Source organism: Parasteatoda tepidariorum, chromosome X2, assembly GCF_043381705.1.
Source record: "Parasteatoda tepidariorum isolate YZ-2023 chromosome X2, CAS_Ptep_4.0, whole genome shotgun sequence".
Taxonomy (NCBI): domain Eukaryota; kingdom Metazoa; phylum Arthropoda; class Arachnida; order Araneae; family Theridiidae; genus Parasteatoda; species Parasteatoda tepidariorum.
This window is the reverse complement of record NC_092215.1, coordinates 44,793,636-44,821,074: the sequence shown is the minus strand read 5'-3', so window position 1 is coordinate 44,821,074 and position 27,439 is coordinate 44,793,636. Positions and strand designations below refer to the sequence as shown.

General features: G+C 29.2%; 1 protein-coding gene across 4 annotated transcripts in view; it reads right to left on the bottom strand.

Moving 5' to 3' along the window:
- The window catches only part of LOC107454977 (adherens junction protein p120), a 231,545-nt gene that overhangs the window by 171,411 nt on the left and 32,695 nt on the right, over positions 1–27,439 (bottom strand). For all 4 annotated transcript variants that reach the window (XM_071188186.1, XM_071188183.1, XM_071188187.1 and 1 more), the window contains exon 2: positions 20,465–20,528. The gene's annotated coding sequence lies outside the window, so the exon portion shown is untranslated. The remainder of the gene's footprint in view (positions 1–20,464; positions 20,529–27,439) is intronic.

The following is a 27,439-nucleotide window of genomic DNA, read 5'->3' as shown; positions in this document are numbered from 1 at the left end:
TTGTAACAAGTGCAGGACTGTCAAAAATTGTTAATAACAAATATAATAACATTTAAAATAAGGTATTTATTTTTTTTCTAGTAGAGGATAGTCTACTTTACTCGTCTGTCAATTAATACTAATAATATATTGGATTTTTTGTCAGTTAAAAATAGTCAAGTAAAAAATGTTACAATTGATCCCACTCTCCCCTATATTTCGAAGGTCAGAAATCCGATCCCGTTGAAAAAAAAGTATGTTTATTCAGAGAAAGTAGGTTTTTGTGCCTAATTTCGTAACTTAAATTCGTCTTTGAAAAGAGTGTCAGAAAACTTATATTTTACTCAACTGCAAAGTACAAAAAATACTCGAATTATTAAAGTGTTTTCTATAAAATCAACCGCAATAAAAGATTTGTAATCCTGTAGAAAATATTATTATTTTTTACTTCGCTAAATATATAACCAGCACCATAAATATACATTATTTAATCATTTTGGCATAATAATTGATTATTTAGTAAAATTGCATTATTTGTTGGATTTCACAAAAACTCAAGTATTTTAAAACTTAGAGAAAATGTATTTTTCAATACAAAAAAAAAAAGCTATCGAAACAAGATGGCAGTAACATCCCTTATCCCTGCGATCTAAAAGAGCGATAGTTACTGCATAGAGAAAAAGTAATCAATATAAGCAGGGCAATCTTGTGTTACAGATGTAACATATTGTATTCGTTAACTTCAAATCCGTATAACTTCAACAAAAAAAACATTCAAATATTTCTTGTTTAAATAACTTTTAGAGTCATTTACACATATTAAAATTTTCATTAACGTTTAAAAATCAATTTTTTTTAAAGATAAGAAGAAATTGCCGTATGGACACAAAGCAGGAATTATGCGTCAGTATCAGGTAATTTTTAAATTTTTGAAAATTAATAAAAATTAATGTAAGTATAAATGATAAAAATAAGTATTAAAATTGCTTGATCTTTTTTTTGTGACTAAGTTATGAGCATTATTTTAAGTCTGCATATGTTACGTCCGTCTTGATGAAATAACCAAGCAGTAAAATCAAAATAATATTAATTTATAAATTGAAAATATTCATGCTTAACAAGAAAAATATCCATATTAGAAACGGAAAATATTAGATTGTAAACGAAAAATATTAACATTCATAACTTTAGTTTGTAAAACGGAAAATATACGTATGAAAAACGGATAACATACTTTGCAAAATGAAATATATCCATATTCACTAATGTAGAATGACGAACGAACTTTATTGCTTTTGACATAATTAATGATGTTTTGTGAAAATTATATTATAAATGTTGAAAATGTATTTAGAGAAACTAAAAATTTTAGTTTTCTCTTAAAATAAAGTAATTATTAAACTATGGGCATAGATATTAAAATAGGGTGAAACTCGAAGCAAAATTAAATGCAAATAATTATTCTTTTGTAAAAAACATTCAGCGTAATCGGACATTCGAAAATGCTTTTAAACTGAACTAAAGACAAAATTTAATTAAATTTTCCATATCCAGGTTTATCTGTTTCTACGTTTGAAAATATGAGATTTTTTCCAATCTGTGCCTGATTGAGCTTAGGAGACAGTAAATTTATTTTTCTGAAAAGCTGGAGGATTAAGAATAATACTAGCATGTAAATAAAAAAATATAAAATTTTTTGTTGCAATCGAATTTTCTTCGCTATCGTCAACTGAGAGATTATTTTTTATTTGTAATATAAAGTTGTCAGCTCTGTAAAAATGATGAGAAGCTAGAGCAATGAAGCTTTTTAAATCTTTCATATTAAATAAAAACTTGTCGTAAAGGGAATTGGTTGATGTAAGAAACAATAAAAATAAACACAAGCCTACAATAGTTTTCTTTTCAATGCCGGATGAATGCGCAAACATTTAAAACTTATCTAGCGAGCGGATTTTCAACTTTTAAAATGCCAAAAGCTATCCTTAGGTATGCTAAATAATATAGACTTGAGCAGCGAGGGCTCAGGGAATTGAGCGTTTGCCTTTCATTGCGGGAAACCGGGTTCGAATCCCAGCCATGGGATTCCGCATCCGGCTTGCACCGACCACAGTGCTGACGTGAAATATCCTCAGTGGTAGACAGATCATGGCTAGAGTCCCTTTGCCGTCAGGCTAACCGTGAGAAGTTCTCGTGGTTTTTCTCTCCATGTAACGCGAGTGCGGTTAAGTTCCCTCAAAAAGTCCTCCACGAAAGTAAATTTCTCCCAATATTTGATTCAGGAGTTCCCTTGTCTTCTGGATTGGGTTCAAAATTTGAAGGCTACCGAGTTGAACATTAGTAGTCATAAACCCAAAAATTGGGTCGGCTGCTCAACGACGGTTAAAAAACAAAATAAAAATAATATCGACTTTATTAAAAGTCACGAAATCAGACACAAAGATTCTAGGTTAATCGAACTTAGTATTTAACTTAACCCCTCCCCGCCCCAATAGGGAGTACTTAGGGAATACTGAAGTTGCAAAATGCACATCTGTGTCTTATCAGTACAAGAAATCAAATGAATTTCGAATTTTAATAATTACTTTTGAAGCTCTTTATTTGTGTTAATTTCATAGTTAATTCAAGTGACTTATCGATTTTGTTTTGGAAGGCTATAGCATGATTTCCACGTGTTTCTTAAAATCCCGATTCTTTTAACAGGAATCGTGCAAATAGTAATCACTTTTAACCTGTTTTATTTGCATCAATTTTATCGTAAATTCAAGCTATTTTTTTATAGTTTTTTCGGCAATACGCATTTACACATGGTTTTTAAAATCCCGAAATATTTAATGTTAATTAATTTACAACACTTTTATATTATATATAATAAATTTATTTGTTATGTGGTAAAATTCAACAAAGAAAAAACTAATCTAAGTCGAAAATTTTGAAACTAAGTTTGAAATGAATTTATGAAGTAACTATCAAAAATAACACTTATCTGTTGTTGTTTTAATAATTTAAAAGAATGAATGGTGCATGTAAAGCATGTAAGCATTATTTTGTATGCAATGAATGTAAAGTAATGTAATTTTCATTAAACTCATTAATCATGTAATTTTCTATGAATTCATTAGTTTTTATTAATTTAATTTCATCGTGTAATTTTCTATGAATGTAAAGCATTATTTTCTATGCATGGGTAAAATAAAATAAAAAAATAAGTAAACTGTTGACTATAAAATGTTGCTTCAATGTTAGTATATTTTTAATTTTATTAAGATATTAAGACGCAAAAATTAGCTTCAAAATTCGCTTTAAAAATGTTTCTGATCCAAAAATTATCCTTAAATCACTTTTTTTATTTCAAATAAATTAAACTGAAATTATTTTTAATTGCGAAAGTTCTAGAAAAAAATTACTTATATTAGGCAGTGTATACACAGTACTAGCCAAATTATTATAATAATTTTTTCCAAATATTTACCAATGTATATCAAACCGAAAATCCTTTTTTTTTAAAAGTTACATTAACATATCTGTTATATATTTCACTAGTAGAACCTGTTGATTGGATTAAAGCTTCAATCCAGTGGCGCATTAATTAATATTATTAATGTACAGTTCGCGAGCCCATTTTAAAAGTATTATTTTCTAGAAAATAACATTGCAAACTTGAAGAAAAAATTTAAATTATTGTTATTAACGTACTTTTCTTTCAGTTGCAAGAAGTTAATAAAACATTTCTGAGTATTTTTGCTGAATACCTACTTATAGACCTTATTTTTTTCATAAGGCAGTAAACGAAACACATGGGAATGCCATCAATTCAGAATCTAGCAAAAAAGTTAATTTATCAAGCTATCGAGTACTTCTAGGGCTGCTTGCATCACACAAAACTTATCTCAGAGTCTGGTATTGATAAATGATACCACACGGTCGAAACTAACAAATAAAACAAAAACAAATACTCTAGCATTAATATCTTTCCGCTAGATACTTTTAATAAAAAAAATAAAAGGGAGAGTGGGGTCCATTGTAACAGGGTACGATTGTAACAGAGCAAAAATTTCGAGTGTCGGGTTCTAGATTTGGTTCCTAGGTGGCGCACAAGGTGTATTTAATAAATCTACATGTACACCCCTGATGGCAACCATTTTTATGTACTTTTGAAAGAGTTACATCACAAAAGATATTTTCACGCCACGCAAGTACTTTTTTTGGTATTAGAATATTATATTGTAACAAAGTAATTTTGTTTAAACAAATAAAAATTAGTAACCGAATATGTAAGTGGACACTTTAATTAACATTTCAAAAAAAAAAAGATTAGTTTTGCTAATTAACTAGCATTGTTTTTAACAAATGAAGCTGAAATGGCGTCTTGGGGACAATTGTAACAATAAGTAAAGGGACGATTGTAACAGCTGAAAATAAATAATCTTATGTTTACAAACCATTACTTAACTCTTTAAGAACCACCAATAGTTTCCTATATCATTTATATTATGTTGCATGTGCATTATTTTATTTGTCACCTTTCACAGCATAAATTAAAATTTTTAACCCCTTAAAGTTAAAAGTTTAACCCTTTAGGTCTCTGCTCATTATTATTTTTACTCCTAAAATATCACTACTATTTTGATCAATAAAAAAATATATCACAACTATGATAATATGTATAATTAACTATGTTTTAGTTGAATTTATGAACTGTTACAATTGACCCCGTAAGTGGGGACAATTGTAACAAGTGCACGACTGTCAAAAATTGTTAATAACTAATATAATAACATTTAAAATAAGGTTTTTTTTTTCTAGTAGAGGATAGTCTACTTTACTCGTCTGTCAATTAATACTAATAATATATTGGATTTTTTATTAGTTAAAAATAGTTAAGTAAAAAATGTTACAATTGATCCCACTCTCCCCTACTTGTTACTATTCGGATAAAGTAAAATTATATAGAATTTTTCTAATTGAATATGCATTATATTAATATACAGTACGCAAGCCCATTCTAAAAGTATTATTTCCTAGAAAATACCATTGAAAACTTGAAGAAAAAACTCGAACTAGTAGTATCATTATCGTACTTTTCTTTCTTTTGCATGAAGTTAATAAAACATTTCTGTGTTTTTTACTGGATACCTACTGTTAGAACTTCTTTTCATAAAGCAGTAAAAAAACATATGGGAATGCCATCAAATGATAATCTAACAAAAAAAAATGAACTTATCAAGCTATCTAGTACTTCTAGGGCTGCTTGCATCACGCTAAACTTATCTTAGAATCAGGTACTGATAAATGATACCGTATAGTTGAAACTAACGAATAAAACAAAAACAGATATTCTACCACTAATATCTTTCTGTAAGATACTTTTAATAAAAACAAATATACCTGTTACTAAACCCACTATTCGGATAAATTAAAATTGTAGATATTTTTTTAAATTAAATATGCATTTCAATATTATGGGCTATATGCTGTAGGTGGAAAAACACGAATTATTTTCGCAACTACCGAAGAAAAGACAGACGGCGAAATTATGCGGCCTCTTCAAAATTGGGTTGCGTGTTTTGTTTCGAGATTCAGTTGTTGTAATAAATAATATCGTATTAAAAATATCGGAATTTAAAAGCTGTGGGCACATTAATAGCAATAACTACCACAAAAATAATTGATAGAATCATTGCGCTAAAAAATAAATATTGAAATGCGCAATTTTACATATTGTCAGAAATATATCAGGATATTAAAAACCAAGTGAAAATTAATATCAATAACTGCCGAAAATATAATCAAAACATTACATAGATTTACGATACTATCGGTATAAATTGAGCACGTCAAAATGTAATGCGTATTAAAAAAACGATAGTATAATATACGATAGAATACGATACGATAAAATACGATAGAAAATACGATAATATAAAATTTTCGTATTAAAAATATCGGAATTTAAAAGCTATGGGCACATTAATAGCAATAACTACCACAAAAATAATTGATAGAATCATTGCGTCAAAAAATAAATATTGAAATGCGCAATTTTCTATATTGTCAGAAATATATCAGGATATTTAAAAACCACGTCAAAATTAATATCAATAACTGCCGAAAATATAATCGAAACATTACATAGATTTACGATACTATTGGTATAAATTGAGCACGTCAAAATGTGATGCGTATTAAAAATACGATAGTATAAAATACGATAGAATACGATAGAAAATACGATAATATAAAATAATATTGTATTAAAAATATCGGAATTTAAAAGCTATGCGCACATCAATAGCAATAACTACCACAAAAATAATTGATCGAATCATTGCGTCAAAAAATAAATATTGAAATACGCAATTTTCCATATTGTCAGAAATATATCAGGATATTAAAAACCACGTGAAAATTAATATCAATAACTGCCGAAAATATAATCGAAACATTACATAGATTTACGATACTATCGGTGTAAATTGAGCACGTCAAAATGTGATTATCTAAATACGCGATTTAAATTTTACGTGCAGAAATAATATCAACTGAGAAATAACCGGAATTTTAAAAACCTCGTGGAATTTGGTAGCACAAGCAATAAAAATTCGAAAAAAATGATGAAGTCGTCACATTAAAAGTAAATAATCAAATAAGTTATTAGAGTTTTGCGTGAAATAAAATTTACCTAATTATTCTCAAATGAGAATAGAAAAATCACGAGAATCTTTTCCCCTCCTATGCGCGAGAAAGGCATTTTTTGAACATGAATCTTTCGAAACTTTCTGCAGAAAAGAAAACAATAATTTTTTTCTTCAGAAAGGAAAAATCTTTCTACAAGATCTCCATAACATTCTGCAACAATGTCGTCGAGTCTTCGCAATTCTTCCACGGGGATGGCAAATAGATGTTACTAGTTTTTTAGAGAGTAATTTAACTATTACAGAAATTTTCAGTTTGGGCAATAAACACTTATTTGTTTCAAATATATTATTTTAATCAAAAATTGAAATTTGAAGGCAAAAAAGGAATTTGTTCAAAATATTGCCACTAAAAAACACACAATATGTCAAAAAATTAATTCACTGGTAAAGAGTATAGGTATAAAGATTTCACTCTCAGAAACAGTAGTTCAGTGGTGAACCATAATATCGGTACCATGAACCATAATACGGTGGACAGTAGTTGCAACCTTAATAATGAGTTAGCTGAACAACCTTTCTGTTCGACATGAACCATAGTATTGTGTAAACAGAGTTAAGAAGTACAATAGTACGGTTCACCTTAGTACCATATTATTGTTGCCGTAGAATTGAACGATATTATGGTTCAAAACGCTTCAAACTTTCTAATCACGTTTTCGTTCCAATTCAATGAAACCGTGTATTCAAACAGAATGTAACAACACCTTAAACCTGAAAATCCTGGAAGAAAATATTTTAGCAAACCGATATAGTCATTTAAAACTTCTAATATAATTAACCCTAGACTACATATTTTTTCTGAAGATACATGCTGAAAATTTGCCTACAGTTTTAAATTACAACAAGCACCGTTGCATCGATCGATATAAAGCTAGGTAGACTTCAAGCCACCTACACGGTAGAACTTCAGTCCTACGCTCAGATATCTCAATATTTTAACTTCCGCTTTGCTGCGGTTTTATGTACTGTTAAAAATGAGTTACGGTAGCTATCTCTTTGGTGCTTTGTGTTCCATTTTAAAGACGGTTCGCAAAATGAATGAAGATCAGGTCTGTATGATGTCTGAATTAGAAAGGTACGTCCGGAATCAGTGAACTATCGTTAGTTTCGATATCTGTCTAAGTGTATATTTAAATATAAAAGTATTGCATATAAACTCGTGCAAATCATGTCATTATTAAAAAACTACAATGCGCTTAATAATTTGATCTAATTATTATGATATACTAACATAATACCTGATATAATAAATATTCTACATATATACATATATATCGTCTAATTTGGCAGTGGACTGTATACCAATGACTTCATACACATTAAAAATCTTTTGTATTGCATACAAAAATGAGACTTCTTGAAAAAGAAATAAAAAATATGACTTTTTAAAAGAAAAACTTTATTATGAAAAAAAAAAGCCTTTATTTTGAAGAAACTCTAAATTGAAGGAATTAATTCATGGAATTGAAGAAAAACTCTAAATTGAAATTAAATNTCCATTTTAAAAACGGTTCGCAAAATGAATGAAGATCAAGGCTGTATGATGTCTGAATTAGAAAGGTACGTCCGGAATCAGTGGACTATCGTTAGTTTCGATATCTGTCTAAGTGTATATTCAAATATAAAAGTATTGCATATACATATTTTTTCTGAAGATACATGCTGAAAATTTGCCTACAGTTTTAAATTTTCATTCAATGTATCGCAACAGACAGTTGTAGGCCAAGACGATCTTGGAGGTTGACGCTTAACAATTTAGAAATGATGGCAGCATGGAAATCATCAGCACTCAGCAACAAGCACCGTTGTATCGATCGATATAAAGCTAGGTAGACTTCAAGCCACCTACACGGTAGAACTTCAGTCCTATACTCAGATATCTCAATATTTTAACTTCCGCTTTGCTGCGGTTTTATGTACTGTTAAAAATGAGTTACGATAGCTATCTCTTTGATGCTTTGTGTTCCATTTTAAAGACGGTTCGCAAAATAAATGAAGATCAGGGCTGTATGATGTCTGAATTAGAAAGGTACGTCCGGAATCAGTGGACTATCGTTAGTTTCGATATCTGTGTATATTTAAATATAAAAGTATATTTAACATGTAATTATACATGTTATACAAAACATGTAATTATAAAAAAAACTGCTGAGCGTCTAATATTTTGCTATAATTATTACAATATAATAATATAATACCTGATATATTAAATATTCTATATTTATATAANCTACATGTATATTTAAATATAAAAGTATTGCAGATAAATTCGCGCAAAATATGTAATTATAAAAAAAAACTGCTGAGCGTCTAATATTTTGCTATAATTATTACAATATAATAATATAATACCTGATATATTAAATATTCTATATTTATATAACGTATCGTCCAATTTATCCTATCGTCGAATTTATATTATATAGTGCCTAATTTAACAAAGTAAGACAAACGTAAACAAATGCAAACTGGTTTCAGTGGCGTAAAAACAATAAAGCTATATAGTATCACCTTATAACTAAGATTTTACATAGAATCTTATAGTGCGTCTAATAATTTAGTCAGGAACTGTAAATAGTTTTATAAAATTTATGGGCATTTGTATTCTTGTATCAGTGGGCTTATTGTTATTTTTTATTAATCTCACGCATTTCTTCACAAAATCTCAATTATTTCCTCAGAGTTATTGCAAATAATAGCTTCTCATCAAGTTTTGTTGCAACTAAACGGCACTAATAAAGTAAATGGGGACCATTTCCGCTTGACTTATGCGAATAGAGTTATACTTACACATAACAACACCGGAAATCAGTTTTCTGAATATCTTGCAATTTACCCTTCTAACTCGTCAAAACGGGGGGGAAATAGAAAAATTCTAACAATTGTCATTATGACTTCATTTTTCTGATTTTATTAGTAAAGTCGTTTCTGCACTTTTAATACCTCAATGGGCATTATTAAATATCGACCTCTTATTTGTGAAAAGTGCATTGTTAATAATTCTTAAACATTTGAAGGGAGATTAAGAAGCTGATTTTCATAGCAATTTTCTTCTCTGCAGTTAACTAATAATTAATTCCATTTTCCTTAGAAGAATGCTTTCGCGTTTGTACCTATATAAAGAAAATAATTATATTTAAAATTAAACATTACGTGCTTTTATGAAGTAAGAACACGAATTTTAGTCCTAAAATTTTGTTAACAACATTTTTTATTTTAGTTAAATAAAGAGTACATCTAAAGTAGTTTTTAAACATATCTGCACAGAGGGAAAAAAAATTTAATGTAAAAGAAAGAGAGAAAAAACATATTTCTATGGTTTAGACTTCTCTGATAAAAAAAAGAAAACAAAAATCCTGCTATCATGTCTCCATATATGTTCTTATTGAACGTTTCATATTGCTATACGTTTGTATAATATTACATTGTGTTTCTATGTTAGTATTAAATGGTTGTTCATCATTTTTTTATTGAATTTCCCATATTATACTTTTTTTTATGTTTCTATTGAACGTTTTACTTTATATTGTTTTACTGTATTTATATGGAATTTTTCATATTACGGTCTTTTATGGTGCTTGTATTGAATATTTTATATTATGTAGCTTAATGGTATATTTATTGAATGTTTTACACTACAACATTTTATGATGTTTGTCATGCCTCCATGTTGTGTTGCCATCAAGGTAGATGTTGTAAATAAAGATAGAAGAGTTCGCACGAAGTGGCGGTGGTGTCAAGACGTTCTTTTGGTATGAGTCCATGTTTGGACAGTGTTGTATCACACCTGCTTTACGGTATTTATTTGACGTTTCCGTTTGTTCTGGTTTTTATAATTCTTATTTCTCACACATATAGTAAAAATTAATTCTGAAATTCATTTTACTATTATTTATTTGGTAGTCGAACTCATAATCTGTTTACCATGCTTTATTTAGCTATAATTATAGTAATTATAGTTATTAACTATAGTATAGCTATAGTTCGTTCACCAGGAGTTGGCATTAGGCTCCGCCTTCATCACGTGGTGTCCGGCGATGCGATTTCGCTATTTTTGGGAGAAGGATGTGAACACTCCTGAACAAGGCTGCAATTTGACGATCGTAGGAAAAAAATTTATTTCGCAATCTTCATGTGCATTTTTTTAAGGTTAAATATAACATAAATTTGATATTTCTCTCTTATGAGTGAATAGTTTGTCCTTTTTGAGATATTTTGCTGGGAAAACAGAAGTTTTTATGCCTAAAATATATTTAATTAGCTAGAGTAACGAAAGGTGTAATAACAGATGATAAAACGAAGTAAGAGACTGAAAAAGAATTCACTGTTTGCGTTTGGCGCGCATTAAGGGTTGTCTCATTTTCAAGCGCGGAGATGTTTCTCCTCCCACTCCCGCGCTGAAATGAACTCTGCGTCCGAGGAGGTGGAGTCAAGTGCCAACTCCTGGTGAACGAACTATACTTCTAATTATTTCCTATCTTATTATAACTAGATCATTGCTTCGTTTCTTTTCTAATTATTTATTTTCCTGATATTAGTATAAATATCACACACGAGAATATACATTTATAATTAATAGTTCGATATTTACAATTAACAAATTTGAAAGGTTCGTAAAAAGTGATTTTGGGTACTAATAGGTCAAAATGACAATAACAGTTATAATAATATTGTGAAGTATTGATTACATTATGGAAGAAATTTGTCTTAAACTTAACATAAAATAATATAAGTCATTCAAACTCATGAAATAAATAAAAAAAAGGTATTGAAAAAGGTTACAAAAGAGAAATTTCCAATAAGGAGGGGAGCAACACAATAAAAACAAATTTTTAAAAGAAGAAAAAAAAATTTTCGATAGTTTATCCTTTTAAAATTATACATTTAGATTTACATTTTAGGATTCGCATATTTTACGAAAATCAATGTATCAAAACATTGATTTTCGTAAAAGTTTATTAATGGATTTGCTTACTCCTATCCCCTGTGGTAAAATGTTTTTGAGCTATCTGCGACAAAACCCTCTAGCACTAATATCTTTCTGCAAGATACTTTTAATAATAACAAACATACATGTTGCTAATTTAAAATAACAAAAGAGCCGTGCTTACAAAAAAAAAGAAAAAAAACTATTTATTTCTTTCAATTGAACATGTAAAATTTTTTATTCTTATATTATGGATGATATTCTCGCCTTTTATTGGGGGGGGGGCACACAAATTATTTCCTTCACCGCATTTTGTAAACAATCATAACAATAAAAAACATAATTAAAAATCATGAAATCCGTAGAAGTTATTGCCGAAAAATAGATCGACGCCGAATTCACGCAAATTGGATGATTCGTTTCGAAATTAGGTTGTAGAAATAAATAATAAATAACATCGTATAAAAAATTTCGGATTCAAAAACTATGGTGAAATCAATAGCAATAACGGCCAAAAAATTCGATAAAATAATTGCTTTAAAAAGTAAATACTCAAATGCACGATTCGAATTTTCCATATTGTTTGAAATATATCGAGATATTTAAAAACCAAGTGAAAATCAATATCAATAACTGCCGAAAATACAATCGAAATATTACATCGATTTACAATACTATTGGTTTAAATTGAGCGGGACAAAATGTTATCTAAATGCATGATTCAAATATTACGTTGTAGCAAAGAAAGATTTTTTTTTTTAAACTTTTCAAAAGAAAAACCTTTCATCGTGAACTCTGAGACGTTCTGCGACAATGTTGCCGTGTTGCTGCGATCCTGCTACTTGGCTCCTCTATCAAAGCATTTTAGTAAAATACAATTATTTTAACGATTTTATTGAAATAATTTGTTTAAATAGTTTGTTAGAATATTGTCGTAAATAGTTAAAATTGCAACTTATTTAGCTGTAATAATTTTGAATAAAGGTAGCAAAGGATTATTGGCAGTTAATGAACACTTAGAAATAAATCTCCACAAGTCAGAGAATATATTAAAATAAAGATGACCGCAGAATTTTGTATAATACTCTAAAATTATATAAGGCGTCAAATGAGGATACAAGAAAAAGGGATAGATTAATTAGTTGCAAAATTTTATGTAATCCATATGGATTATTGATCACAAAACTTTAAAGCTTAAAACTTATTGATCACTTCACTACATACCATTTCTCTCTTACTTGCTGTATTTCTAACTAGCGCAATCTTCAATCGATTTATTTCAAATTTTGACACAATGTTGCCAATAAATATAGTTTTCGTAGCACGTAGGAATTGTTCTAATTAAGTTGACTAGTTTTGAATGATCCACGAAAATGTAACTTATTTTGTCCACTTATTAAATATTTTTTAAAAAAAACACCGCCATTTTGTGGAGAAAAAAAAAGATTTTTTTTATAAAAATCCTACATGCAAAACAAAAACTAGATTCATTTAGTTTAAAAAATTTCAAAACGTAATCAAATCTGGTTGATTATTTTTAACTTATGAGCACAGGAGGTTATAGATCATTTAAAAAATAAGTTATAAACATTGTATTATATAGGAATTGTAGTATTCTATAGTACGTTACACGTAGGAAGTTTTTTAATTAGGTTGACTAGTTTTAAGTGGCCCACGAAAATGCAACTTACTTTGTCTATTTGTTTAATTTGTTTTAAAAAAAACGCCATTTTGTGAAGAAAAATTTTTTTTTAAAAACTCCTACATGCAAAACAAAACTGCATTCATTTAGTTTAAAAAAATCACAACGGAATCAAATATGGTTGCTTTTTTTAACTTATGAGCACAGCAGGTTATAGGTAATTTTTTTTAAAAAAAGGTTATAAGCATTGTATTACAGAGTCTCTTATTTTTAAATATTTGTATTTTTAACATGATTAAATGAAGATTAAAATATCTAAAATAAGATTTTTAAAAAACGTATCAAGTTAATTTCAAATCGTTGCAATGTCATTAAAAAATCCTTTTTTTACAGGCTTCTACTGTGTCGTTCCCTTAAAGCGGAGAAAAATAATTGAACGCATTAAAGAGTACTTCAGAATTACATTACAATTTAATTGAGTAAGCGTTTATTAAACCACATCTTCTGAAGAACTTTTTGCGTAATTAAAGGAAGCTTGGAAAATTTACTCCCTAGGGAAACATCAATAACAAAGGTACAATGACACAAACTCCCTAGAGTAAAACTGGCTATTTAACTTTGTACAAATACCGTTTCAAACTGATTTTTAATGCACCATCAAAGTGGAATTTTAATCAGAGAAATTTAAATACATTATATGGCTTTTAAATTTAGGTGATGCCATTGCAATTTATTACAACAAGATTTATATTAAAGCCTGTACTTCAAAATTCTACGCGTATTGTTTACAACATTGTGTTTACTTTCACATGGATCTGATAAAGTTTTTACGGCCAGGTTTTTATTTATATCAAGAGATTATTTTGAAATTAACTCAGCAAAACTTTATATGGATATGTTTAAGATTTAAGGTCAGCTTTTTATCTAGATCAGAGGATCATTTAGAAACAAATTCAACAAATGTTCTATGGATCTGTTAAAGCTTTTAGGTGAGTTTATAGCTAGATCATGGAATTATTTGGAAAGTAACTCAACAATACTTCCTATGGATATGTTAATGCTTTTTGGGTTAACCTTTTAGCTGGGTCAGAGGATAATTTAGAAATTGACTCAGCAAAATTGAAAGCGATACATCTGAACAACGATTCTTAGATTGTTGCCATTCTCAATCCTTACGCAATTCTCAATCCGTATGACGTACCTTACAGCTCTTTCTAAGTTTGAAACCACTGTGCTGAATCACCTTGCATACCAATTGCATACCATCACCTTGCAACATTGAAGCAATGAAATTAATGGGCTAAATAATTATCAAGAGCGACCAAGTAATGCTTATGAAGAATTGTATTGGTTTGCCGTAAAAATGAATAGAACATCTACGATTCCGCAAGCTACATTTTTCGATGACAATTTTACGTGTTTAGAAAAATACTGTAGGGTAGAGTAAATATACAGCACTCGTAAAAAGCCCCTTTTGTCACCCTTTGACAGTTGATCGGAAGGTACCCTTTATAGAGCCATTTTTTTCTACTATAATTAAAATATTTCTTTATTTTATATTATGACAGTCGTTGAACAAGCGAGCCAATTTCGGGTATACGACTACTAATGTTCAACTCTGTAGTCTTGTAATTTTGAAACCAATCCAGAAGACAAAGGAATTCCTGGATCAAGTATCGGGAGAAATTTGCCTTTATGGAGGACTTTTTAATGGAACTAACCCACATTCGCGTTGCATGGAGAGGAAAACCACAAAAACCTCCCACGGTTAGTCTGACGGCAATGGGACTGATCCGTCGGCCACTGAGGATATTTTACGTCAACACTGTGGTCGATACAAGCCGGATGAGGAATTCGTATTGCCCAGCCATCACTGAGGTTCGAACCCGGTTCACCTCATTGGAAGGGGAACGGTCTATCCCCTGAGCTATCACGGCACTGGGGGCTTTTATAAAAAAAAATTCATTTACTTTATTTTTCAGAGCATTTTCTTTTGGTAAAAAATCAGGTTACTTTTTGAAAAGCTATAAACTTAAGCGCCTATAAATAACCGAATTTATAAATTGTGTGTATACGAAACTATTTATAACTATACATAAACTGGATGAACGAAAGCAAAGAGATCACAAGTTTTAGCCATCCTTCTTAAGCTAAACATTTATGTAAACAAAATTTGTCTTCTCATGTTATCATCCACATAACAATCTCATCAGCATTTCAGTAAGTAAAGGGTTCTCTTCAGAACAAATTCCATTTAAATGTATAACTTTTTAGACTGAACCTCATAGGTTCTACAAATGACCTAAAGCAATCACATTCTAACAGTCGTTTAATAGACTAATTGGAGTGATAGTGAATTTGAACTCGCAGGCTATCATTTAAAAGGCCGTTTCATGCCGTTTACAGATCAATACATCCCTTTGGAAAGGAATTATAATGGTTATTAAAGTTATAAGCCAGCTGTTATAACTATGAAAATTCATGATTTATAAGAATGATAGAAACATAGCAAATAACGAAACTACTATAGCAGAAAAAATACCATTAGCTTATAACAATTCTTTACGTTATTAGAATTCCATTTGAAAATTAGCTTTATTCAATGAAAACCATGTAACTTAAATATCTGTGAGAATGTAGCGTTTTTTTAAACAATAAAATCATACAATATCCAACATATTATTCTTAAACGTCTTCATATAAATATTACATATTTCAATGATTTTGAAAATGGCACTTAACATTCACCAATTTCTTCAGTTATATAAAAAAAAATTATCGTAAATGATATAAAACTTTGTGAATGTGCATTCTAATTATATAGGGTGTTTACAAAGTCCCGAACCCATTTTAATGTTTAATAACTCATAAAGTAATAAAGATAGATTGAAATTAATTACATAAATGGTTAGATAGACTCAAAAAGTTTCATGACCCTTGTCAATGAACTTCCACGTATGCCCCCTTCGTCGCACGGAGAATATCAAGTCGATAGTCAATTTCACGCCAGGTAACGGCAAGCATGTCGGCTTCCACAGAGGCTATTGTGGTTGCAATTCTGGCTCTTAGGTCATCAATGTTCGACACGATCCTCCTGTAAACATTGTCCTTTATAAATCCCCAAAGAAAAAAGTCCAGCTGCGTTATATCAGGTGATCTGGGTGGCCAAGGAATAGCCTCTGTGGGTGCCGACATGCTTGCCGCTACCTGGTGTGAAATTGACTATCGACTTGATACTTTCGTGTGACATGTGCAAGTTCATTGACAAGGGTCATGAAACTTTTTGAGTCAATCTAACCATTTATGTTATTAATTTTAATCTATCTTTATTATTTTATGAGTTATTAAACATCAAAATGGGTCCGGGACTTTATAAACACCTTGTATATCTCTTTCCAAATCTTCGACATGTTTTTAGGTTCGTTTTACTTTTCTCTTTAAACTTCTTTGATAAGAAGACACAATTAAAAGTTTAATAAAGATTAGCCCGAAAATTCTGTACATAATTAAAAAATATTACGTAAATTTGATTTTAGTGTGAAATCCTTACATAAATTAAGTTAAAACAACATAAGAAACACAAATAATGTCATATAAAAAGTTTGTGTTCAAATTTACAAATCTTGGATAATCATAAATGATTTATTAATCGATTCAAATTTTCTTTTCAAAGAGATAAAAAAGAAAACAATCTTTGCTTTTTGCTGAAAAATCAATCCAAAAAATATCTGTTGTCTAGAAACTTTGAGATATTTCTCAGTTAACTATTAATAAATAAGTATTTCCGAGCCATCCTAAAACGATGAATGAAAAACCTTCAGTTTCTATTTCATTCTTTTTTTATTGTCTCAATTTAGTTGCTTAAGAACGAAGAAAATTAGGTATTGCTTTTTTATATTAGTTTATGGCTATCCTAAATTACTCCTTCTGCTGCGGCGACATTGCTTGGCTGTTTCTTTGAACTATCGCCAAATATATGACGTTTCCTAGTCCCCTAATTTAGGATCTAATTTTTTCGAAATTTTGTCGTTTCCTATAATTTGAGGTTCAGGAATCCAAATATGTAAACAAAATATGTGTTTATTCAGAGAAAGTACGCCTTTGTGTCTGCTTTCGTAACTTAATTAATAGTCAGCACTAATTATTAGCATATTCACCCCTGGAACGATTAAGATCGGCACTTTTACTTAAATATCCAAGCATTAGAACAAAAGTTATCCAGGGTGATATCTTTTTTTTTTCCTTGCGCACTGTACACTTTAAAAAAAAATTTCTTAAAAATTAAGCAAAAATGTGTCAAAATAGCTCCAAAACAATGAAATTCGACTAAAAAGTCGAATTTGAAAACCTTATTTAATCCTTATTGATTAAGGTGACTTGCTCAAAACAGCATATACTTATTTTTGAGCAACAGGCATAGTCCCAAAAATTATACATCGTGTAACCATTTTGAGTAATTTGTTGATTAAACAAGAGAGGGCATAGTCTGAAAAAATGAGTTTTGAAGCACGCCACTCTATCAATAATGAATTTGTTTCGAACCTATTTTTAACATTTTTGCTGAATTTTGAGAAATACTTTTTTTTACAGTGTATAAACTTAAATAACTATATAGGAGAATTGTTCGTAAATATAACACTATCGTTTGATTATAACGATTATTTTATTTGCATTTAAATAACTTTAAAAGTTAAAGAAAACCGTTTTGTGAGTATAAATTAAAATATTTTAATTGCAATTGAGTTTGATTCTACGTTTAAGTTCCAAAATTTTGAAACATTTAAAGCATCAAAGTCAATGAAAAAAAAAAACTTTTTTAAATGGCGGGCACTTGGGATGTATTGTCCCATTGGCCAGGAGTGCCAGAACTGCTACTCTCTTCTTGTTACCCAGTAGGCACCTGTGGCGAAGCCACGGCGGTGGAGCAGCGTCGCCCACGTCACACNGCAAACTTTTTTGGTCGAGGGCCAAAAATCGAGAAAATTTTTTTTTGGTGGGCCAAATAAAACTTTCAAAATTTAAAAAAAAAGCAATATACAAGTTTTAATTTAAATATTTAGTGAAATGAATAAAATTGGGATTTCATTTTTAAAAGTTCCTTATATTAAGGTTCGAAATGTGCTTATTTTAAGCAACAAGGCTAAATGCTTTTCTGTTAGTCTACTTCTGAAATGATTTTTTCTAAGGTTCATAGTTGAAAACTCCTGTTCACATGTATAAGATTAAGCAAACATAGTGCTGATTTTCTGGGCCCGAAATATTAATTTTAGGAAACTAGCTTTTGGTAATGATTCGTAAAACTTTGGCATATTTAGAAACAACTGCTTCAGATGATTGTTAGATTGTCCGCTCGTTGGATCTTAAAATGCGCAGTCTGCCAAATGTGAAGTACAATTTACCTATATTAGATTCCTCGAGAAAGACAAACCTTAGTTCGAGCCAATCTAAGGCTATTCTATGAAGAACTTCTGCTTTCAACATTTTACCATTTAAAGCTGTTTGTGCTAATTATTTCCATCAATTTATGTTTTGTAGAACAAAAATAGAGAAGGTAAAAAGGTCATCGATACTTTGTTAAAAAAGGAAAAACAGGAATAATTTTAAATATTTTACAAGAAAATGGCTGTATATTGCCACTGATCGGCAAATTAAAATTCTATCCGCGGGCCGGATAAAACCTTCCGGCGGGCCACAGTTGGCCCGCGGGCCGTAGTTTGCCCATCCCTGATTTAAAGCATCAAAGTCAAGGAAAAAAAATTTTTTTTCAAATGGCGGGCACTTGGGATGTATTGTCCCATTGGCCAGGAGTGCCAGAACTGCTACTCTCTTCTTGTTACCCAGTAGGCACATGTGGCGAAGCCACGGTGGTGGAGCAGCGTCGCCCACGTCACGCAACCACAAACCCGTTTATAGGGCGGGTCACATTCACACAAAGGAGAAAGGACATAGAACACAGAGAGAAAGAAACATCCATGCCCTGAGCAGGATTCGAACCCGCAACCATCGGCTCCGCAGTCAGGCACGCTAACTACTCGGCCACCTGGTCGGCAAGTCAAGAAATATAAAATAACGAAAACAAAATAATATACAAAATACCAGGTTAAACTAAACAAGATCATTTATTGAAGATTATTGATTAGAATGGAAAGATTAAAATGGTAATCGATAATTGCCCTTTTTGAAATAAATACTTAGAAAAGCCTATGTTGAAACATAAACTCAGTAAAAATAATCATAAATTTGCTTACATTAGATCAAAAGTTATTCAAGTAGCTTATGCACTACAAGATAAAAAATTTAATAAATAAAATATTGTTTTCCTCTCTGATGGTATCTTTATAATTGACAAAATTAAAGTCATTTTAAACTCTGTAGACTTACACCAAAAAGAAAAGACGTAACTAGATAACTTAAGCACTATTATAAAGCAATTAGTAATATGATAAAATATAAGTGCTAGTTCAATAACACTTTCCTATGCACTTACGGATAATTAACTATCTCGTCGAAATTATTATTCGCGATCTTAAAAAAAATTTAACGTTATTTTATATTTTTCTAAAAAAATAATTTAAAAGAGTTTTAAGCTTTTCTTAATAATTTAAATGTATAACTCAGACTTAATGAATTCAGTTTAAAAGGTTATAACTATATAATTCTCTCTTCATGTAACTAATACATAAGAAATATAAAAAATTCCTTATTGACCAAAAATAAAATATTTATGTTCTCATTAGTTCTTTAATGTTATTTTAAACGAATACAAAAAATGAATGTAGCATCAAATAAATAAATTAAATATTTTACAATCCAAATACTTTAAATTAAGCCTGCGCTTAAACTGATATAAAAAGGCAATATTTTCATATTTTTTGTCGATTATTTAAGAGTAACCTCTATCTGGTAAAAAATCAATAAAATAACAAAAAATAATTACAAATATTATGTTCTGCAAAAAAATAAAACCTTACACCTTAAATTAAAACTATTTCAAAATAAATTTGATCTTTTCTCATATTTATAAAGTCGTGTGATTACACAAAGAAATATACAGCAACGTTAATCAGATTATTTTTTAGCATCAATTAATATCTCCAAGAAAATATAATGAAGAGAGTTTATTGCTTCAAAATCTAATTTAAGAGCTCTTTAAATGATTAGAAAATTATACTTGTCTTTATTTTTTTTCACAGACATATGTTAATTGCAAAAGGTACTTACCATTGAGGCTTAAAGTAATGGTGGTTGTAAGAAAAAGATGCAGTAATAAAAAATGTCTGGATACCTAAAGAAAAATTTTAAAAAAACAAATCATTAATGAATTTCTCTTTTTTTTTTTAATTTTACATATGCATAAAAGAAAAATTGCAAGAATATAACATCATAAAAAATGCATCTATGAGTTGAACATTTTTATATTTGTTTTTCTGACTTCTTTCTTTTTTGCAAAATCTCTTTAATGTTTTTTCAACAGTAAACAAATAAAAACCAACGAAAACAATGTTTAAATAATTATCTCCATAAACTAAAAGTAATTTGATTAATGTTTTTTTGGATAGAACTTATATCATAGGTTTTGTTGATTTGCAAGTTTTGTAGTATTTTAAAACTCCAATGTCTGTATGCGAGATATTGATTGAAATTCAAAAAATTTAAACAAAAAAATTTTACGTTAACTCAAAATAAGATAGATCTTGAACTAAAAGAGCTCATCGTGAATAAAGCAAATAAAGGTTTAGAAATGACATACAAAGAGTAATTTGAACTGAAAGTAATGTATCGACACTATAAAGTTCGATAAAAAAGAACTGTTTCAGCGTCTAAACACAAACTGACAGAAGAAAAATAACGAAATAAACACGCTTGAATAAGAAAAAAGTGATTTAATCATAAGAGAAACAAGCTTGAATAGGGTAATAAAAGAATGGAAATATGGATTAGGTATGAAGAACCTACTGCTTTATTCTTAAGTATTCTCATTTGAAGATCGATCATATAAATTAATCCGATATTTCTAATAGAGTAGTTAAAAGCAGTCTTAGGACATCCGAACTTGATCTTCTAGAATAAATAGGTGGGAAGGCAGAAATACACGATATAGAATATATATTGTGTATTATAACTTGTAAAAGAAAGAAAGTAATATATTAATATATATTAGAGTTATATTAGAATATATATATATATATATATATTCTTCATATATATTCAGGTCTTAGGCAGGGAAAGAGGGCACAATATTTATTTAATAATTATTTGAGAAAGAACAATCATTCAAGTTACACAAAATCGTTGTGCTCCTCAATAAAAGTTAGGGAAAATCTTGTAGAGTAAATCCGTATAATGTTTCGTTTTAGGGAATAAGGGAAATCTTAGTAATTATAATTGGTCTGTTAAACAGGTCCAGGAAAAAAAATAAAAAAAATTATATAAAAAGCTTTAACAAGTCTTTAGATTTTATTTCCTTGCCTAATTTCTCTCTCTCAATTCATAAGCCCGTTCACATAACATCCTCTAATTAAAATAGATTAAAGAAAACATAATTATAATTTTAAGTTTTTCCCTTAACCAAGCCTAAGAACTGGAGAAATTTCCCGATTTTTCTAATGAAAGAATTACAATTAATGATGTTTCCCTTTTTTTCATTTGAATGGGAAACGATGGGGTATACTAGCGGAACTTTTCCCTAACATAAAATAATGGGGGGGAAAAGATTTCAGTTTAGATTTGAATTATCGCTAAGAATAATTATCACTTTCATTTCCTAGATAAAAGTAAATAAAAAAATAAAAGCTTAAAAATAAAAGCATTTAAAAAAGCATTTGAAATTAAGCTATCAACAGAACCGAAAGGTTAAATTTAAACATATCGCAATATATGATTATTAGTATGAAATAATTATTTTGCATAATGTACGCTGACAGAAATTATGTAAACTAAAATAACCTAAACCTATCTCCTCCAGAAATGTCATACCCAACAGAACGGTTACGTGATTTAAAAATTTCATGCAAATATTCCAGTGTTTCATTTACAACCTTTTTCATAAAATTGACTGTAAAGTAACGCTCACAAATTTTAATCTGCTTTTTTCCGGGGTCAGAGTAATCGGACCTAGCAATTTTTTTTTCTTTATCTATTCAAACTATTTTTTTATATACATTTCAATGTTTTTTCGACATAGTTTTTAGTTAAATGCATGTGAACAATGGAAATTCAATTTTGATATCCGAACAAGAATTAAGTTAAGAGGAATTTTTAATTCTTTAAAATTTCAATCCCCCCTTTTTACAAATTCGTAATTATGTTAACTAATTAACTAAAGCATTCTCAACTTATCCTTTTTTTAATCACTCGATTAAGGAGAGAAATATTCCAAGAGAAACTAATCGATAAGCTTTCTATAAAATTACATTTTTCAAATTTCCAGACACTAAGCAAACACAAAAGTAAGTTTGCCAAGTAAGAATTCCTATCACATTTAAAAGTGGCGTATTTTTTATCAATCTGCGCATTTCTCTAGAATAAATAAATTCGAGTTTCACTTCCTTTGTCACGAAGAACGGTAGTTAAAAAAAAAAAGAAATAAAATCTGTTTCGCATTCCTATGTTTTCGTTTTATTATTTTTTGAAAGCCCTAATTGCAATTCCTGGAAACTCGAAGTTATTGTCTGGATATAGCGCAGAAGGACTGAGAAAGGAGTTATATTTGTTATTTATCCTTCTTTAAGATTTAAGATTTTTTTAAATATTAATATTTAAAGGTAAATATTAAAAAGAATTAACAATAGCTGCGCATTTCAATATTTTAGCTAATTAATACCTAAATTGTAATTTTTATATAATAATGTGTGTTAGAATTTTAAATGTTTATTAGCTTGAAAATCAACATAAAAATCATTAAAGGGTTAATGGATCTAAATTATTCAGCCATATGCAAAAAAAAAGAAATAAATAAATAGTACAACATACTGAATAAATTTCAAATCGAAAGAGCCTTTGGAAACTCCTTACCGCTGTAGTCGCAACTTTTTTCCGTAGTTTCTAGTGCAGTGCGCTACTTTTTATTAGAAATAGTGTAGAGAGTAGTGCGATACAAAAAAGAAAAATACAGAAGTTTGTAGCGATTCTTGGCGTTTAACGTTAGTTAAATAAAAAAACAAAGTTCAAACGCAAAATATGTTCCTAATCTGATTGGTGCAAAGCCACCGCGGCCCCGTCAACGTATATAATGAGAATGCCTCTGTGGCCGAGCGTTTGTAAGGTCTACGTCTTATACTCGGAAAAAAACGGAGCGAAATCGGTCGAATTGTTCCTGAGAAATGGAATTTTAAATATCTGACTTTTTTAAAATTCGATTTTACAGGACCTAAGGTGCGTTTTTAAGTCTGATTTCGTAACCTAAATTATCGTCTGCATTAATTAATTAGCATATTCGATGTCACCTCCTGAAACCATTAAGATGGAGTCCTAGGACATGAAGATCCGATCATTAGATTAAAAGTTATTCAGGGTGGTCTGTTTTTTGTTTTTCACACTGTACTTTATTTGTTGGAGGATATAAAAAAGCATTGATCACTTAAATGACAAATATTTGATAATTATATTCGCCAGCATTACTTAATCACTGTAGAGAAAAGCATTGAGTTTGAAAGTTAAAAGAACAAATTCGTAAAAAGTGCTTTAGAATAAAAAAACTATTTCATGTAAACATGAATTAAAACATCTTAATATCTCCTCATATTTAACCAAGCCAATTTCTTATTCAAAATCATTTTAAATGTTATTGAAAATTAAATTCTCCAATTAAGTTTGTCTTCTAAAAATAGCGAAGTAAATACATTTCGAAAGTGGTTTGTAGTCGCAACATATAAAAATAGTAGCTGTAGTTGTAGTTGTAGTTGTAGTTAACTACAAAAAAAAATTTTTTTGTTCCGACCACTGATTATGGATTAAATATTAATGGATAAAAATTTATTAAACTGATCTTATTGGAATTTGGCAAACGTTTTCTAAATAAATTTATTTTTTCAATTAAATTGCCTTTTAAAATATGTTGTGATCTAAGACAAAAAAATATTCGTTCAAGTAGTTAATTCCATTTAGGAGAAATGACCAAAACTTTAACAAGATCGGTGCAATAGTTTTTACGAAATCGTGCCAAAAATAAAATTCTAAAAAAAACGTTTTCTTATATTCGCTCTAGGCTATAAAGACCTAGCGTATGTACCAAATGTCTAATGTAAAGGATCACAATTAATACAATTTTATCACTTAAAAAATAATGTTTACATTTTCTTGGTATGCCTTTATAAAGCGATTGCCTGTGTGAAAGTAAAATTTGATTTACATTCGTTAGTCGGAGTTTTAATTGCAATGAAAAATCAAAATAATTGAACTCGAATCAAGTAAAGTATTGGACAGTTTAATGATAATAAATAACTTATTATTTGAGTCAAGTAGATTTTGCTCCATGGTAAAAATGTTGTTGTTGTTTCTTATGCTACAGGTCATACCAGCAAGGCTAATATGAAAAACCAAGAGAATTTAAGGCAGAGGGGTACGTTTCTTGTTCTTCACTGGCGCCATGTATGGCCAAAAGTACAATTTCAGCCACACACACACGCGTGTAAACCATTTTACGGGGAGGACCCATTCATACAGCATTTATTGATCCACAGATCGTAATTTTGACCTGAAACCATTTAGTAGCCCTAGAGTTATTTTTATATTTCATAACCGTCGTTGAACAGCCGATCCAATTTTATGGGTTTACGACTACTAATGTTCAACTCCGTAGCCTTCTAAACTTGAATCCAGAAGACAAATTATCAATTATTGGGAGAAATTTGCCTTCGTGAGGACTTTTTGATGAAGCTAACTCGCATTTGCGTTACATGGAGAGGAAGACCACGAGAACNCCTCGGTTATCCTGGCGGCAAAGGGATTCCAATCCATGATCCGTCTACCACTGAGGATATTTCGCGTCAGCACTGTGGTCGGTGCAAGTCGGTTGCGGAATTCGTATCGACTGGGATTCGAACCCGGTTCCCCTCATTGGAAGGCGAACTCTCTATCCCCCATCGCGGCTCCCCCAGAGGTATTGAATTGTTAACGAAACTTGGAGAACTTTGTGACCCCTACAGAGTCAACGTGCACTAGTCACAATTTAATGCATGGGGATTCTTCGACCGGCGGGATTCGAACTCACAATCTTACGGACACAAGCTCAACATCTTACTAACCAGACTATCCTAGCCTATGATCGAAATTCAAAGAAATATATTACAAAAATATCCTACACTATGTAAAAAAGGCTAAAAATTAAAATTTATCATTTTTATGTAATAATAATTCCAAAAAAAAATAAAAATAATATGATTAAGTTTATTTAATTAACTTAATAAAGTACTTAATTACTTAAGTTTAATTAAATTAATATGAAATGACGTTTTAGAACGTTCAAAATCCACTTAAATTGAAAAACGCTATTTTTATAAGTGATGAAGTTTTAATATCCTGGAATTATTATTTTACATAGTAATTAGTTTCAAACATTTATCAGTGAGACAGTTAAAAAGACTAAAGGTTTTATTTATGAATTACACAACAAAAGATACATCTAAAAAAAATCTTCAAGGAATTAACAACGAAATTTTGAATCAGAGGCACAAATCTTAATTATAATGCAATATTAAAACGCAGAATTTATTAAATATGTTGCATGCGTATCTTAATAGTTCTATCCTTAATTCTTATGTGCTATACAATCAAATTACTGCAAAACCATTTATTTATTATATATTGTATAAATTAATATAAATAACAAATTAATTTAAAAAGTCTCGTTAAATATTTTTTTCAGAAAAAAATGTCTAATCTTATTAACTATCTGGATAAATTAAAAAGAAAAATCAAATGAAATAATTATTTTTAAGAACTTTTCAATAAATACGAATAGAGTAGCTTTCTTTTCAGAGATTAAAAAAGTACTATTCTTCTATCTTATGTAGGTAGAAGATTTTATAGATATATAGAAGATAGAATAAGAGTGATAAAGTAGCTTCACAAAAAATTAATCTTTTAAATACAAATTAGACTTCATTACGTCATAGCTAATATAGGAATAAATAAATTATTATATTTCTTTCTTATTATATATTTATAAATTAATCTTTTTTATATAAATTCAGCTTATAATTAAATATTCGTTCAGAATTCATTCTTTAAACCTACGCTACTCAAAAAATTTTAAGAAATAGGATTAATCGTTAATTAACGGCTCTAGCTTCTTTCTTTCTTTTGCATAGTTTCTTTTGTATAGTTCTTTTGCATAGTTTCAGGAAATAAAAAGGAAATATTATTCACTTAATGAGATAATATAATTACTCGTAAGTGCGATAAGACCAATTAACTTCATAAAGTTGAAAAAAAGACAATAAAACTAATTAATTTTACAAATACCATAAGTGTTATTAATCGTTTTTACACAGTAAGGAAAAGCTCGCAGAAACTTGAAATAATTTAATTTCAATACAAATTAGAAATACTAACTTTAAGATATTCCATGTATAAAAAAATAGAACAGTGAGCCAAAAAATTATCACTCTGAATAATTTTTTTAATGATCCTATTTTCAAGTATAAGTGCAGGGTATCTGCTATATTTTAGATTTTCAAATCCATGAATTTTCATGAATAATTCCACGAATTTTTCATGACATACCGAAGTTACTATTTTCTCCACAAAAACACAACAATAAATTTAAAAAAGCATTATAATAACATTAATTGAAATGATAGGTATAACCAAAACTGTTATACTCTGCATCTTCATATTTATTGATTTTAAACTTAAAAAAAAAAGAGTAAAGAAAGAGTTGAAGCAATAAAATAGCTTAAAGAGATTCAAAAGCAAATAATTAAATACTGTCAAATCTATGTAGTTATTTAAATCTGTTTTATTTATTCTTTAAAGTAAGTGTAATATAAAAAGTCTTAACTAGAATCTTAAATTGATAAAATAAATAATAAATAAATTCTAAAATCACAGAAGTTTAAAAGATAATTCACTTTAGAAATTACGTTCTTTCTTTCATTTTTTGAAAGAACACCATAATTTTTAAAGAACATAATAAAAACGTTTTATATTTCAAATAGAATATACCTATGAGTGGGAATTTTGCTACAAATTTAG